We start from the raw sequence: 17,724 nt of genomic DNA, 5'->3' as shown, positions 1-17,724 counted from the left end.
AGGCCTCTTCTCATTAGCCTTTACATTTCCCGTTGAAATTTTGACTGGGGCAGGGTTGACATTCATGGAGTGTTTGATATTACTTTTTGTATTCCTGTCATTTCTCCTTATTTCTCGCCTTTCTTTCTTTTCTTCAGGTACGGGAGGTTTCAGATTTTCATGGCAAGAGATACTCAATTCCATGTCATGCGCACGAGTTGCCAATTCTTCAAATGTTCGGGGCTTTACCCCTTGTAGGATGTACAGAAGTCCCCAATGCATACCTTGGATGCACATTTCTACAGCAGATATTTCAGACAGTCTATCCTTACAATCTAAACTCAAAGAACGCCACCGATTGATGTAGTCAACAACGAGTTCGTCTTTTCACTGCTTAGTATTGGTAAGCTCCATCATGCTCACCGTGCGGCGCGTGCTGTAAAACCGGTTAAGGAACTCCCTTTCCAACTGATCCCAACTATCAATTAACTCAGGTTCCAAGTCTGTATACCAATCAAAGGCATTCCCTTTCAGAGAACGAACAAACTGCTTTACAAAGAGGCCTCCTTGAGTCCCTGCGTTCTCACAGGTTTCTACAAAGTGCGCAACGTGTTGCTTAGGGTTTCCCTTGCCATCGAATTGCAAGAACTTAGGGGGTTAATACCCATTTGGCATTCTCATATTGTCAATGCGCTTCATATAAGGTTTTGAATATATGAGAGAATGTGTAGAAGAACCTCCATATTGTGCTCGTATGGTGTTCGTTATCATGTCCTGCAGTTGTTGGACAGATATCGAGGCCATTGAGGTGGAATGTCCTTGTTGAGAAGTGCCTTCACCTCCTTTTCCCTTATCACCCCTAGCGTTTTCTCTCTTCAAGGTAAAGCCAAGAGGGTGCTCAAGGTCTGGATTTGATTCACCCGAATCTTGGACTTCCAGTTTGTTCATCAGGGTTGCGATTTGGACATCCTTATCTTCAAGTGCTTTTGTGAGAAGGGTGACCCTTTGTTCCATTTCAGCCATCTTTTCTTCCACAGTAGAGGTGTTGTTCATCATTACTAGCATGACCTTTAGATATGACGGAGAAAACGATGAGACAGGATGAGTCAAAGGCATTTTGTTCCTTAGGCTTCTCATCACGGGTGAAGAGTTGATAGAAAAGGTCTTTGTTGGGGATGATTCATCATTGATCTCAAAATCTTTCGAGACAAATGAATCCTTAGCGGTAGCTTTCCTTTTTGCAAGAAAGTCTAGAGAGATGATATTATGAAGCTTGCTTTTTTTGGTTGATTGGGGTTGCGGTTGATCAAGAGCTTTGGATCGGCTACAAGTGATTGGGCCGACATAATCATCCGCAATGGAAGCATCCATCATCGATTTTTGAGCATTCTTGTTGGAAGCCATCGAAGCTAGCAGCAAATCGAATTTTTTTCTTTTGAAGGAGAGAGATGAGAGGCAGAGAAGTCCCACCGGGCGTGCCAGAATTTGTAGACGACTAAATTTCTTAGTTCAAAATAAATCAAACAAGTAAAATAGTTTCACAAATACGAATTTGTATTGATAAATATGTGGTACAATTCTCTGTAATTACAAAAGAGTGATCCTCTGATTCGATCTCCTTGAAAGATTTATTGATTGGAATTGTGGTAATGTGATTTTGATTTGAACATAAAATATTCTTCAATTTAGCTGAGAAATGGATCGAAGATCTTTGAAACGGAATTACAATGAATCTCTGGCTATGAGCTCGTTAGAAATTCTTTGTTCTTCGTGTTCTTCGTATGTTCTTTGTGTTTGAAGGTTTGTGGTGGAAATTCTTCGGTGCTTTAGAGGCTTGATTCCGTAGAGCTTCGTTGATTTATGGTTTGTTAAGGTTTCTGGAGGCTTTTGAGCTTGATTCCAGTGAACTTTGAGATCTAGACGAGTAGTTTGGATGATTTTGCTTCGAATGTTGTCTGTATTCGAGGTTGAAGTTCTTGAAATTCTTGAAGGCTTTGGGGTTTGATCCTAGCAGAGCTTCTGGGTTTCTGAACTCAAGATATCTTCTTCCTTTTCTCTGTCCTCCTAATGTCTTAGGAATGCTTCTATTTATAGGAGTTTAGGGGTGGATGAGCGACACGTGGCGAAGTCTAATTGGTGACACTTGTCACAGCCTGATTGGTCCGCTTATGTCATCGCTTACACGTGCTGGATTGATTGTGTCATCGCTTACACGTGCAGGGCTGCTTGTGTCATCGCTTACGCATGCTGATGCAGTTTCATGCCACTATTTCAATGACACTTGGCAAATTTCTATTGGAATTTGAATAGTGATGGCAAAACCTAGCAGCAGTACGTGGCACTTTGTAATTGGTTGTATTTTGTGGACTTGGTAGTATGATGTGTCAGCTTGTGATAGGTCAGGAATTTTCCCTCTCTACAGGGGCAAAGGCTTGTAGTTGGCCACTGCATTAAAAGGTATACGTCCCATGCTGTCAAAAAGGGAATTTGGGACATAGGTACCTGTAGCTGTGAGACAATTAAGTAGTTTAGAGGGCTGCTTTTGCGGTATGTTTTGGGAGTATTCAAGCATGGGGATTATATAGAGACCTTGGTCTATGGTTAAATTAACACCATGTTAGGGTGAGATTATAATATTCCAACTTATCTTCAAATGGAAGAGTCTTGTACGTTAAGGGTCGGATCCTGATCAGTACCTGTAACACTTTCTACTGTTTCACTGTGTATGATTCAAGAGCCTAGAGGTATACATATAGTGGTTCCATTTAAATCTATCTTCAATTTTGTTGGAAACAACGAATCAAAATACTAAAGTAAAATAATTATGATATATTCTAGGAATTACAAACATTTCATTTAGGGTGTTAATACCTATGTCGTACAAATGTCATACCGATATCATATTTGTGGTCGTACTTATATTATACCAGTGTCGTATCGGCCGTTTTATATTATAATTTTCATAAATTGCATGTGTTATTGTATCATCAGGGGCTGCTTGATGCATTTAGAGGCCTAAGGTGAAAATTATCTTGTTTCATATGTAAAATTACTATTAATTAACATGAACCACGTAGACTTTTTTTTTTAAGTTTATAAATACAAAAAAATTTGACAAAACTTTTTTATATTTGTTGATGTGGCAGGTTGATAGTAGTGAGTTAAAGAATGATATTAGTGGTGAATCTAGTTGAAAACTAGTAAAAGTTTGTTAACTCGACTATTGTGAAAAATGTTGTGAATTTTTTGTGGATTGCTTTTTTTCTTTTATTTTAGAAATGCTACATTCACAATATTTTTCATAACAACTCTTCGTGTTAAGTTACTTCTTGTTTTCTATTTGAACCTACCACTATAATTATTTTTTTACTGTCAATAACAGTTCTTAACAATCTGCTATTTAGGATTTTTTGTAAGAATATTGTGAAAAATGTTGTGGACATAGCATTTCTTTCTCTTTTTATTTGTTTTTCATTTAATAAGAAAATATTATTTTATTCATTTGTTAATATTTTGGCTTAATCAATACTATTAGTTAAAATTTAGGGGTCGTTTTTTCACTTAGGGTCTTAGGTGGTTGCATCAATTATTTATACCATTGAGCGCATTGTGTCTCATACTCGTGTTTGTGTCCGTACTTCCAAAGATATATTAGCTAGGATCATAAAAAATTTCCTTGAAATATCTTTTTGAAGCTGTTGAAATTTTGTGGTGGGTAGTGGTTTTTTTTTTCCCCTTTCATTAAAAAGAAAAAGGGAAAACATGACTGCTTGGTAATTGTTAATCTAGGTGATATATATATACACGGAAATATGGTGAAATATTTTCCGGATGATTTTTTAAACACTAACATGTACATCTCAACGTCTTTGCTAGTCCTTAAACATAAAACTCAAACAGCAAGAGTTCAAAATATACAACAGCAGCAACTCAACCACTAAAACATTATAAGGAATCCCATTACACCAGATTAGGTTTGAATTGCACGCCAGGACGAACCCAAATAATGCACAACACTTTGTTGAGGATATAATTATTTAGGGGGTGTTTGACAAGTTAGTTTAAATATATTTTTACACATTTTAAATAATATTACACACATTTAACACACTTTTTTACCTACACATATATCAAAAACACTCAAACAACATAACTTAAACTACTCTCCCAAACACCCCCTTAGTGTGCCTTTTGCTTTAAATTTTAAGTAGCACGTGAAATGTCATGTGAACTTATACTTTTCATTGGTCGAGATATATGATTGCCCTGTGTTGGTCACGTAGCCTCTTTGCTTGCTAAAATATCACAATACTTAGGATTGCGATCTGGTGTACTATTGCACGGTCTAGATTAAAAGTAACTTTTAATCTCAACGGTTAATTTCTTATTGCATAATGCAATAGAAGAATTTTCGTAGAATGTAAAGAGCCTTCAATTTCCTGTAAAGGAATAGTACCTCATGACTCAAATTCTATGTATAGCACGAAAAATGCAAGTAGATTTATCCTTTTTCGTAGGTCGAGATATGTTTGCCCTCGTCTGTACAGGCAGTGAGTCCAGTAAAACTCAAGTCTCCAAGAAGATTGGTTTGAATCAGATTCCATCTAATGCGGGTCCTTTTCTTTTCTTTTTTAGGAAGATGGACTCGAATATTTTAATAATAGTAACTTTTTATGTATCACACATAAATGATTACTAGTCTCGTCACACGTGCTTTGCGCGTGCGATAAGGTTTTTTTTTTTAAGTGATCTTATTTTGTAGAAAAAAAAACTGTATTTTTATATTATATATATATATATATATAAATTTTATTTTGAAAATCTAATTTATAAGTGAATAAATCAATTTAAAAATTAATATGAGAGTATCTGTCATAATACACTTTCAAAGTCTCACCCTCCCTAATGGTCATGGATAACAATGAGTCCAAAGGCCGAGGGACTCTGCTGCATGTAATGAATCGAGACGCGAATGTCCTAGTGAGTTCCATGAAAGAATCGATAGACCCCGACTTTAGTCTGTTAAACCATCTCATAGCAACAGGTTCTAGGCTAGAAGGAAAGACTTTGCACATCAAGGCTTCGTTCTGAGAATGTACCGCCATCCTCTGATTAAAATGGCTCACGTGTTCGACTGGGTCTGTCCTGCCATTATAGATGGTGAAGGTGGGCTGAGTGAACCACCGTGGGAGCCTTCCCTTCTCGATCCTGCATGAAAAGGGTGACTTGGAGAGTTGGTGCAACGCTCGGCTCATAGCATCGTTTCCCAAGCCCCTGGAGGGAAACTTCTTATGCTTACAACCTGAAAGCTCATCCTTCTCGTAAGAGAAGGTTTCGCTAGGGGGAGTCCTAGACCTTAGACTGTAACTGCTTCTCTAGGACCCTCCAGAGGAAGGATTGGACGGAGGTGAAGCCCGCCTTCGTCTGACACGGCGTAGCTTTTTCTTAAGGTGGTCAATCTCCCTCTGCATGGCCTTGGCATCATCCTCATGGGTGGCCCTGCTTCCACCACGCGAATGGCTTGCGTCAGGGTGTACTGTATGCACACTTCCCTCTCGATCCCTCTGACGCTCAAAATGATCTTCGCGTTGGGACCCCTAAGACTCTGCATGATGCGAACCTAATCCTGCCATGATGTTCCAATTCCTTCAACTCTAGATTCCCACAGATGACGCTAATTGTAAGTGCACAATTTGTACTCGGACCCAAACGAGTGATGGGCTTAGGCCCAAAGAGCCTTATACAATGAAATTTGTAGAGTATGGGTTTGAAACCTAGGTTAGGGATATTGGGGAACTGATAAACAGGCTAGAATGACATAATCTATGCAAATAATAGATGAATATAACGAAAAGCTCTCATCGGACGTGAGCCGAGGACCACTTGTATAGCCTTTCTTTCTCTAAGAAAAAAATTACAATTTTTAGTTTTTAGTCGAGGTCCCCTCTCTTCTTTCCTCTCTCGTCTTCTTATAACCTTATTCTTTTTCCCTGTTTCATCCACGTGTAATACAGATTTTCCTCTTAAATACTTATCCCATCCTCCACCTTCTTGAAGTCTTCAAATAATAGCTGGAAGACTGAATATTACTGTTCAGAGGTCATTTCTTCATTAATGCGGCCAGGGAGGTAGATGCAGGGCCTTTAATGCGGTGGTAGCAGCTTTTTCCTCAGATATTTCTCACACGTTCTTCCTTCTAACGAGTGCTTGGAACACACCTTTACCCAACAGATCTTCTAGAAGTTTGTCTCTAAATCCTTTAGCACGTCACATGGCCTTTACTGGGCCCGTCCAAGGAGATCCGAGGAGATACTCCTCGTCGGATAACTCCTCTGCCCCTTGTAGTGTGGACTGGCATGTGGGCCTCGAAAACTCTAATTGAACAAACTTATACCAACTAACCAGGCCTAAGGCCCAAACGTGCATTTAAGCATTTTTACCCCCCACAACTACATTGACTAAATTGTTTTTTTAACACAATTTTAAAAGGGAGTACGCAATATATATATATATATATATATATAGACACACACACACACACGTATACATATAAACTCTAGTCTTTAGCTCAGGTTTTTTTTTTTCTAATTTTTATATTTCTTATTTATCATCCTTCTCATAATTTAAGTTTCCTATTGCAAGTCAGCACATATCTTTAAATTATTCGGATAGGGAGCATTTGCAAGTTGCAACCTTTTTCTTGATTGATATTCAAACCTTTTGGTCAGTAGTGATCCTAGTGGAAGAGAAGGGCCTGTTTGGATTTTTTTTTTTTTTTTATCACTCATCACTTCTCACTTAATTTTCGTCACTCGTCACTCGTCACTCGTCACTCATCACTCATCACTTAAAATACCCCAACTCCCTACACCCCACCCATTTGGCACCATCACTCAATTATGTTTTCAAACAAAAAAAAATGGGACCCACACATTGACCTAATGTCATTTTCTTTTCTCTTTTTTTTTTTTTTCCCCTAGCTCATCTTTCTCTACCTCTTGCTCAACATTTCTTTCATCTCTCAGTGCTCTCCTCTCTCCCATCTCTCGACGGCGATGGCAACGGTGAAGGTGGCAACACAACCACAACCACCAAAACCACGGCAACCACAACCACAGCTATGAAACCACCATTTCAACCACAACCCACAGTCATAACCAAACTCACAAACAAACAAAAAAAACCAAACCACCACCATAGCCACCATCCCACCACCACCACCACAGCCACCAAACCCAGAAAAAAAAAAAAAAAAAAAAAACCAAACACCAAACCACCACGATGAGAAGGAAACATCAAGATCAGCAATCTAACGATCACAATCAGCATCACAAGAATCATCCAATGATCAGATTGGCGCCGAAGATGGTGGCTCTGCCACTGTCTCCGTCGTAGATCAGCCACTGACTCTGCCACGATCAGATCGGCCCTTCAACCTTGTTTCTTGATTTTTTTTTTATTATGGGTCTGAGATGAGAAAGGTGAAAAAAAGAAAGAAAGAAAGAAATAAAGAAAGAACTGAGATGAGAAAGGCGAAAAGGAAGGAAAAAAGAAAAAGAAAGAAAGAACGAACTGAGTGATATTGGCAAAAAGGAAGAAAAAAAAAAGAAAAAGAAAGAAAGAACGAACTGAGTGATATTGGCAAAAAGGAAGAAAAAAAAAGAAAAAAAAAGAACGAACTAAAGAACAGAGAAAGAAGAAAGAAAAGTGGAGAAGAAAGGAAAAGAAAAAGGAGAGTGAGTCAAAAGTTGCGGTTGGTGGGTCTCTCGGTGTGTGTTTAATTACGAAAATGTCATTAAAAGCAGAGTTTTAGAAACTCAAAACACCTAAAATGTGTTTTCAGTTTCCATAACTCATCACTCAAAAATTAGATAATTGAGTTATGAGTTATGAGTGATAGAAACAAAAACCAAACAAGCTTCTCAGCCGTGGGACCCACATATTTTGAGTTATGAGTGATGGAAACAAAGTTATGGATGATGGAAACACAAAATCCAAACAGACCCTAAATTATCTATGAATGGTATTCTGGTAAAGTTGTCAATAAAGTAGGTTTGATCCTAACGAGTTATAGTTGAATCTATGTTTTGGAGAAAAAAATACCTATAAGAGTTGAATCGCATACATCTGTATAGTAATAAATAAAGTATATATAATTACAACTTAGTCTAACAGTTCTCACACTATCAATTTTTTTAAAAAAAATTATTAAATTGTGTTTTCATACATATCTCACTATATATAATACATGACTAGAAAAGCCTTCTAATTTAAAATATAATTTCAAATAACACATATTGAAGTTTTAAAAATATACAATCTAATATATTAATTCAATAATTACCAAATAAAAAAGAATCATATCAAATTTTTATGCGCACTGCACAGGTTTGCAACTAATGTACATAAAGATAAACACAATTGCATCCATGATAGGCAGTAGACACATACTACTCCTTGGAATTGTAGTCAACGTGGGACAAGAAGGTACATGGTCGGAAAATTTTGCCATCCCTAGGCTGGTAATTACTGAAACATTGGTGTCTATGCACCCCCAACACTTTAATTATCTTAATTTTTATTTTCCTTTTATGGTCTTTGAATTTCTCCTAGTTGGCTAAATTTGGATTGAGAACTAAACTAGCCGAAATGATTCAATATTTTCGTTAGAAAGAAAAATCTGAAATTTTAATAAGTAAGACCTACTAGTATGTGAGATGATAAAATTGTGCCTGCAGGGGGGAGTGGGGTGGGGGGAGGTGTGGGGGGGACCGAAACAAAAACATTAGGAAATACATTAGATTCATAAATCATACAAGCACTGCATCCTCTGTTACAGGTTTTACAGAAGGATCAGGCCGCAATCAGATTCTACATCATAGAAGAGAAGCTGAAACTTGCGGAGGATAATTACTCACATAGCATACTTTTTACATACATAGCATACTTGGTGTAACATGGAAGTATCAGACACTATGATACAAGCACGTACGTACACATTATTTTCCAAGGACATATCCATGTTTGGCAGCGTATTTTACAACCTCGTCGAGCTCCTCCGGGCTGATGAATTTGTCTCCGTTGGCATCAGCATGGTTCAGCGCACGTTGAGCTCTCCAGTTGGGCATGTGTGAGCCGAGGGATTTGAAGGCATTCTCTAACTCTGCCTTGCTGAGAAGACCGTCACCGTTACTATCGTATTTTTGGAATGTATCCCGTAATTGCTTTTCATTAGTTGGGGGCAAAGGCTTGTAGTGGGTCACTGCATTAAAAGTTATACGTCCCATGTTGTCAAAAAGGGAATTTGGGAAATAGGTAGCTGTAGCTGTGAGACAATTAACTAGTTTAGAGGGCTGCTTTTGCGGTATGTTTTGGGAGTATTCAATCATGGGGATTATATAGAGACCTTGGTCTATGGTTAAATTAACACCATGTTAGGGTGAGATTATAATATTCCAACTTATCTTCAAAAGGAAGAGTCTTGTACGTTAAGGGTCGAATCCTGATCAGTACCTGTAACACTTTCTACTGTTTCACTGTGTATGATTCGAGAGCCTAGAGGTATACATACAGTGGTTCCATTTAAATCTATCATCAATTTTGTTGGAAACAACGAATCAAAATATACACAATATTTTCTAAAGTAAAATAATTATGATATATTCTAAGAATTACAAACATTTCATTTAGGGTATTATACCTATGTCGTACCGATATCATATTTGTGGTCGTACTTATGTTATACCAGTGTTGTATCGGCCGTTTTATATTATAATTTCATAAATTGCATGTGTTATTGTATCATCAGGGGCTGCTTGATGCATTTAGGGGCCTAAGGTGAAAATTATTTTGTTTCACATGTAAAATTACTATTAATTAACATGAACCACGTAGACTTTTTTTTTTAAAAATGTTTATAAACACAAAAAAATTTGACAAAACTTTTTTATATTTGTTGATGTGGCAGGTTGATAGTAGTGAGTTAAAGAATGATATTAGTGGTGAATCTAGTTGAAAACTAGTAAAAGTTTGTTAACTCAACCATTGTGAAAAATATTGTGAATTTTTTGTGGATTGCTTTCTTTCTTTTATTTTAGAAGTGCTACATTCACAATATTTTTCATAACAACTCTTAGTGTTAAGTTACTTCTTGTTTTCTATTTGAACCTACCACTAAAATTATTTTTTTACTGTCAATAATAGTTCTTAACAATCTGCTATTTAGGATTTTTTGTAAAAATATTGTGAAAAATGTTGTGGATATAGCATTTCTTTCTCTTTTTATTTGTTTTTCATTTAATAAGAAAATATTATTTTATTCATTTGTTAATATTTTAGCTTAATTAATACTATTGGTTAAAATTTAGGGGTCTTTTTTTTTCACTTAGGGTCATAGGCAGCTGCATCAAAGATTTATACCATTGAGCGCATTGTGTATTATACCCGTGTTTGTGTCCATACTTCCAAAGATATATTAGCTAGGATCACAAAAAATTTCCTTGAAATATCTTTTTGAAGCTGTTGTAATTTTGTGGTGGGTAGTGGTTTTTTTTTCCCCCCTTTCATTAAAAAGAAAAAGGGAAAACATGACTGCTTGGTAATTGTTAATCTAGGTGATATATATAAATATATATATACACGGAAATATGGTGAAATATTTTCCGGATGATTTTTTAAACACTAACATGTACATCTCAACGTCTTTGCTAGTCCTTAAACATAAAACTCAAACAGCAAGAGTTCAAAATATACAACAGCAGCAACTCAACCACTAAAACATTATAAGGAATCCCATTACACCAGATTAGGTTTGAATTGCACGCCAGGACAAACCCCAAATAATGCACAACACTTTGTTGAGGATAGAATTATTTTGGGATGTTTGGCAAGTTAGTTTAAACACATTTTAAACAACATTAAACACATTTAACACACTTTTTTACCTACACATATATCAAAAACACTCAAACAACATAACTTAAATTACTCTCCCAAACACCTTCCTTAGTGTGCCTTTTGCTTTAAATTCTAAGTAGCACGTGAAAAGTCATGTGAACTTATACTTTTCATTGGTCGAGATATATGATTGCCCTGTGTTGGTCACGTAGCCTCTTTGCTTGCTAAAATATCACAATACTTAGGATTGCGATCTGATGTACTATTGCACGGTCTAGATTAAAAGTAACTTTTAATCTCAACGGTTAATTTCTTATTGCATAATGCAATAGAAGAATTTTCATAGAGTGTAAACAGCCTTCAATTTCCTGTAAAGGAATAGTACCTCATGACTCAAATTCTATGTATAGCAGGAAAAATGCAAGTAGATTTATCCTTTTTCGTAGGTCGAGATATGTTTGCCCTCGTCTGTACAGGCAGTGAGTCCAGTAAAACTCAAGTCTCCAAGAAGATTGGTTTGAATCAGATTCCATCTAATGCGGGTCCTTTTCTTTTCTTTTTTAGGAAGATGAACTCGAATATTTTAATAATAGTAACCTTTTATGTATCACACATAAATGATTACTAGTCTCGTCACACGCACTTCGCGCGTGCGATGAGGTTTTTTTTTTTTTTTTTTAAGTGGTCTTATTTTGCAGAAAAAAAAATTGTATTTTTATATTATATATATATATATATATATTTGAAAATCTAATTTATAAGTGAATAAATCAATTTAAAAATTAATAGGAGAGTAGTCCTATTTTTTAGGCAATGTTTTAGTGGGAGTTAAAATTGCATTTTTACCGAATTGCCCTTTAGTTTTGTTTCTATTTAAATATAGGGGTGTAAGTGTATTTTTGAATTAAAAATGAAGAATCCAAATATGGGAAGCCATTTAAATAATAAGTATAGAAATAAGGCAGTTAAAAATAAACAAGCTTGCACCCAAAAAAAAAAAAAGAGAAAATGAAGAAGAATAAGATCCACACACACACACATATATATATATATAAGGTACTAATTATACATTCTTTATTACATACTTATAATACACACGTTACTATATTGACTAAATTGTTTTTTTAACACAATTTTAAAAGGGAGTACGTAATATATATATATATATATATATATATACACACACATATAAACTCTAGTCTCTAGCTCAGGTTTTTTTTTCGAATTTTTAAATTTCTTATTTATCATCCTTCTCATAATTTAAGTTTCCTATTGCAAGTCAGCACATATCTTTAAATTATTCGGATAGGGAGCATTTGCAAGTTGCAACCTTTTTCCTGATTGATATTCAAACCTTTTGGTCAGTAGTGATCCTAGTGGAAGATAAGGGCCTGTTTGTTTGTTTTTTTTTTTTTTTTATCACTTATCACTCCTCACTCAATTTCCGTCACTCGTCACTCATCACTCATTACTTAAAATATCCTAACTCCCTACACCCCACCCATTTGGCACCATCACTCAATTATGTTTTCAACCAAAAAAAAATGGGACCCACACCCACTGCTATGAAACCACCATTTCAACCACAACCCACAGTCATAACCAAACTCACAAATAAACAAAAAAAATCAAACCACCACCATCGCCACCATCCCACCACTACCACCACCACCATAGCCACCAAACCCACACCAAAAAAAAAAAAAACCAAACACCAAACCACCACGATGAGAAGGCAACATAAAGATCAGCAATCTAACGGTCACAATCAGCATCACAAGAATCATCCTGTAGACGACTAAATTTCTTAGTTCGAAATAAATCAAACAAGTAAAATAGTTTCACAAATACAAATTTGTATTGATAAATGTGTGGTACAATTCTCTGTAATTACAAAGGAGTGATCCTCTGATTCGATCTCCTTGAAAGATTTATTGATTGGAATTGTGGTAATGTGATTTTGCTTTGAACATAAGATATTCTTCAATTTGGCTGAAGAATGGATCGAAGATCTTTGAAACGGAATTACAATGAATCTCTAGCTATGAGCTTGTTAGAAATTCTTTGTTCTTCGTGTTCTTCGTGTGTTCTTCGTGTTCTTCGTGTGTTCTTCGTGTTTGAAGGTTTGTGGTGGAAGTTCTTCGGTGCTTTAGAGGCTTGATTCCGTAGAGCTTCGTTGATTTGAGGTTTGTTGAGGTTTCTGGAGGCTTTTGAGCTTGATTCCAGTGAACTTTGAGATTTGGACGAGTAGTTTGGATGATTTTGCTTCGAATGTTGTTTGTATTCGAGGTTGAAGTTCTTGAATTTCTTGGAGGCTTTGAGGTTTGATCCTGGCAGAGCTTCTGGGTTTCTGAACTCAAGATATCTTCTTCCTTCTCTCTGTTCTGTGTCCTGTGTCCTGTGTCCTCCTAAATGTCTTAGGAAGGCTTCTATTTATAGGAGTTTAGGGGTAGGTGAGCGACAAATGGCGGAGTCTGATTGGTGACACTTGTCACAGCTTGATTGGTCCACTTATGTCATCGCTTACACGTGCTGATTGCTTGTGTCATCGCTTACACGTGCGGAGCTGCTTGTGTCATTGCTTACACGTGCGGAGCTGCTTGTGTCATTGCTTACACCTGCTGATGCAGTTTCATGCCTTTATTTCAATGACACTTGGCAAACTTCTATTGGTTTCTGAATAGTGATGGCAAAACCTAGCAGCAGTACGTGGCGCCTTGTAATTGGCTGTATTTTGTGAACTTGGTAGTATGATGTGTCAGCTTGTGATAGGTCGGGAATTTTCCCTCTCTACAAATGCCCCCTCGAGACTCGTTCATGCACACAGTTTTGGAGTGTGGTGAATGAATGAGTCTTGAAAGAAAATGGATCTTTTTATACTTGACTCTTCTAGTGAAATAGTTGAAGGTGGTGGAGCTTTTAACAGGATGAAGTAATTGCAGAAGAGTAGACCCACTCATATGAAAGGCTTTGATGAGATCGAGGGGGTCTGCCAGTATTTGAATGTGCTCGTATGACCGAGCTTTCTGAGCAAAGGTTAAGTCAAAGTAATTTCAGAAGAGTATTTTGGATCGTTGGTGGCGATCACAGAGTGTTAAAGATGGAGAAGAGGTGAGAATGTTGGCATACAGCATGCAGAGCTCTGGAGCTAGCCTCTTATTTTTAAGGACTTCTGGTGAAGTTATATCTGAAGGGTATATCTTGGATCACAGAGAGAACGTATGGGAAGGTGGTTGAATGTGCTTGCGTTATCGCATCACTTAGGTTAAGTTGAGGTAATTTCAGAAGGGATTTTGGGCATGTTGTTGTTGATGGTGAAAGAAGATGGTGATGAAGCCAAGTGGATGGGTGAGACATATGACACCATGGCCCTGACCCTACATGTTGGGGACTCTCTGGAGTAGATGTCTCTGGGACGTACACCTTCGGATGTGGGACTGGCTGCATGTTGAATGAGGTCCGACGGCAAGTCATTGAATGTGCTTGTGTGACTGGACCATACTGACGGACATTAAGTTGAAGTAATTTCAGAAGTATATTTTTTGAAATTCTTCAAGCTGATCTTAAGTTGGAGTAATTCCAGAAAGTGTGTTTTGTGGTACCAGCAATGATGACCTTTGGACCCCATGATGGTGGAAACATAGGATGAGGCTTTGGTGACCATTCACCGACACCAAAGGCTAATTTCTGATGAGCTGGTACCCGGGAGGTCATCACAAGTGTTGGATGGGAGACAATTTGTAGGATAACCCAACACTTCTTACCATCTTCACTTGATGCAACTTTATTGGGAAAGCATAACAAATGAAAGATGGAGCTAACTTGTGATCCTGGTTTTAGAAACCAGCCAAGTTGCTGTTTGTTCCGAACCACCACTTCTATTGGGAGACCAAACAGTTGAAGAGAGACTACGGAAGTCCTGTTTTTAGGAACAGGTGTCTCTGCTGGACTTGAATTTCCTGGCCAACCAATTCCACGGAGGCATGGGAGGTCGATGCGGACCTTGTTATGAGTAACTCTATGAACAAACGTGGTCATTATGTGAGGAAACAAAATTTGTTTGAATCCTAAAACAGTGATGATGTTGTGAGAAGGGTTACTACTGAACCATGAAGGGGTTGATTTCAAACTGATCATGAAGCGATCTTGGTTGCTAGGTATTGAGCATGACGAGGCCATAGTAAGAACTGGCTGTGAGAAGGAGGATTTGAAAATTTGAAAGAAGCAAATCTTCATTTCAAGACTCAGTGTATGTGTTTTTTTTTTTTCTTGATGGACTTAGCGGATCCAGCCCTTCTATTTATAGCGAAGAGATGAAGAATGGCAACTGGGTAGTTAAGAATGGCGGATGAGACTTCTCGGTGGGAACGGTGGATGAGAATGGTAGACGCCGAATGGGAACGGTGGATGAGAATGGTAGGCGCCGAATGGGCACGTTAGGTTGGAGACTGGTAGGCACCGACGGAAATAATTGGCTGAAGTAGTGACCCAATGTAATTTCAATTTTGAGACATACTTGTGAGAGTTCGTCTGTTTTTGAAAGGGGAGTCTTGATCAAGTCTGGAGGATAATTTTGAGGGAATCCAGACCAAATGGATGGATCTCAAATTATGATCTTGAGAGTTTAAATTTTGGACACCGCTAATACTTTGGAGAAGCGGGTGTAGTTTTTAAGTCCAAAACAAATACCTAGATTTCAAAATCAAAATCTTTGCGGAAACCTGATAGGACAAGTTTTGCTTGAACATCTTGATCTTCGGTCAAAGTTTACATCAAAGCTGATAGTTGTAAAACCACACTATTTGAGCAATTTTGGATTCTCAAATGAATAAATAGACCCCAAAATTGAAAAGTACGCGAAAAATTGAGCAAGACAGGTCAATCTTAAAAATTTTGACTTTTGGTCAAAATTTGTGCAAAAGTCAATTTTTTTAGAAATTAGACTGTTGTGCAATTTTCGAGCCTCGGTTGAAGAAACAGACCCCAAAATTGGAAAGTACGCGAAAAACCGAGTGGGATAGCCTTGTTTTGTTTTGTTTTTTTTTTTTTTTTTGTCAAAGTCAAAGTTCCAACTAGCCAATGCTTCTTTTTTTCTTTTCTTTTTCCTTTTTTTTTTCTTTTTTTTTAGGCGGTCCGGTCCGGGTCGGTCCGGGTCAAACCGGGTCATGGATGATGACGTCATCCATGATGTCACAAGGCTGGATTGCGCGTCAGCGCTTGGCGCGTGCACTCGCGTGAGACATGCCGGCGCGTGTAGCGCGTGGTGACGAAGGTCCGGCGCGTGGAGCTTGTTGGAGGCGCGTGGGAGCGCGTGTGGAATCGTCGGAGCTTCTGGCGGCGCGTGGCCCATCTTTTGGGCATGAAATTTCACATATTGTAGCTATTAGGCCGTAGAAGACTGATATGTGGTCGGTTTTGTGAAATTGTGCACAGATTTGCACAGTTTTGATGGACTAAACCGGTGGTCATCGCGAGCTTGTGGCGGCGAGTGGTGGCGCGTGGCTGATCTTTTAGACTTAAAAATTTCAGGTTTTGTAGATCGAAGGCCGATAGCTCTAATGGTGGTATCAGTTTTGTAAAATTGTTCTCAGATTTTCGCAGATTTGAATGAGAAACTCGCGGGTCGCTGAAAATTCTTGGCCATGTGTGGCGGCGCGTGGCCAGGTATCTGGGCCTGAAATTTTCAGCTTTGGTGGATCGAAGGTTGTAGAAGACTCTTATGAGGTCGGTTTTGTGAAATAAGGTCTGGATTTTCACAAATTCGGCTGAGAAAGTCGTGGGTCTTTGTTGAATCTTATGGCGTTTTGGTCCAATTTTGTGGTGGCCGCCCTGACAGGATGTAAAAATTCAGACTTGCCACATGACTTGCCATGAATTCATACTTGCATTATCTTCTGTCTCTATGGCTGAAGATGCTCTTTCATTTCAAAATTCAGCGCAGACTTCTCTGATTTGAAGTGCATCTAAGTTTGCAAAATCTGACTTTGCATTCCAATTGTTTTCACATTTCTGAAATGTGAATATAAGTTTTTTTCATTGGTCGGTTGGTAGAACCATTTTTGCTGACTTTTTTCATTTTTTTTGTCTGCTAGTTTAGCAGAAATTCTCTATATAAGAGGTGAGATTGGCTTTGTTCATTTGGGCATTCTTAGCCTTCAGTCTTCTTCTCCAGCTTTTAAGATTTTTTTTTTCTTTCTTTCTTTTTCTTTTTCTTTTATCCCATGCAATGAGATTTTCTTCTGACATTTTTTTTTTTTTGTTGCTTGTTTTTGTTTTGCAGCTCAATTTCCTTGATCTTTGGGTTTTGACATCAAACTTCACGCTGACGTTCTCATAGAAGTGTTTGCCTTCATTTGGTGACTTTGTATTTCATTGATAGCAACGTTGCAAGAACGGATGCCTTCATGTTGTTACATTATTTTCTTACATCAACAATCTTTTAGTGATATTTGTTTTTGCAACGACGTTTCCATAAGGATATTCAGCTAGACAATAATGCTATCGCCCATAAAGCTACGTCAACACTTCATTTGCACAAAAGCTATGCCAACATTCATCTTTGCCATGAAGCTACGTCAACACTTCATTTGCACAGAAGCCATGCCAACATTCATCTTTGCTATGAAGCTACGTCAACACTTCATTTGCACAAAAGACATGCCAACATTCATCTTTGCCATGAAGTCGTGTCAACACTCCATTTGCACAGAAGCTATGCCAACATTCATTTTTACCATGAAGCTACGTCAACACTTCATTTGCACAGAAGCTATGCCAACATTAATCTTTGCCATGAAGCTACGTCAACACTCCATTTGCACAGAACCTATGCCAACATTCATCTTTGCC

Source organism: Castanea sativa, chromosome 1 (genome assembly GCF_040712315.1).
Source record: "Castanea sativa cultivar Marrone di Chiusa Pesio chromosome 1, ASM4071231v1".
Classification (NCBI taxonomy): domain Eukaryota; kingdom Viridiplantae; phylum Streptophyta; class Magnoliopsida; order Fagales; family Fagaceae; genus Castanea; species Castanea sativa.
The sequence above is the reverse complement of the archived record's forward strand: the minus strand, read 5'-3'. Positions refer to the sequence as shown.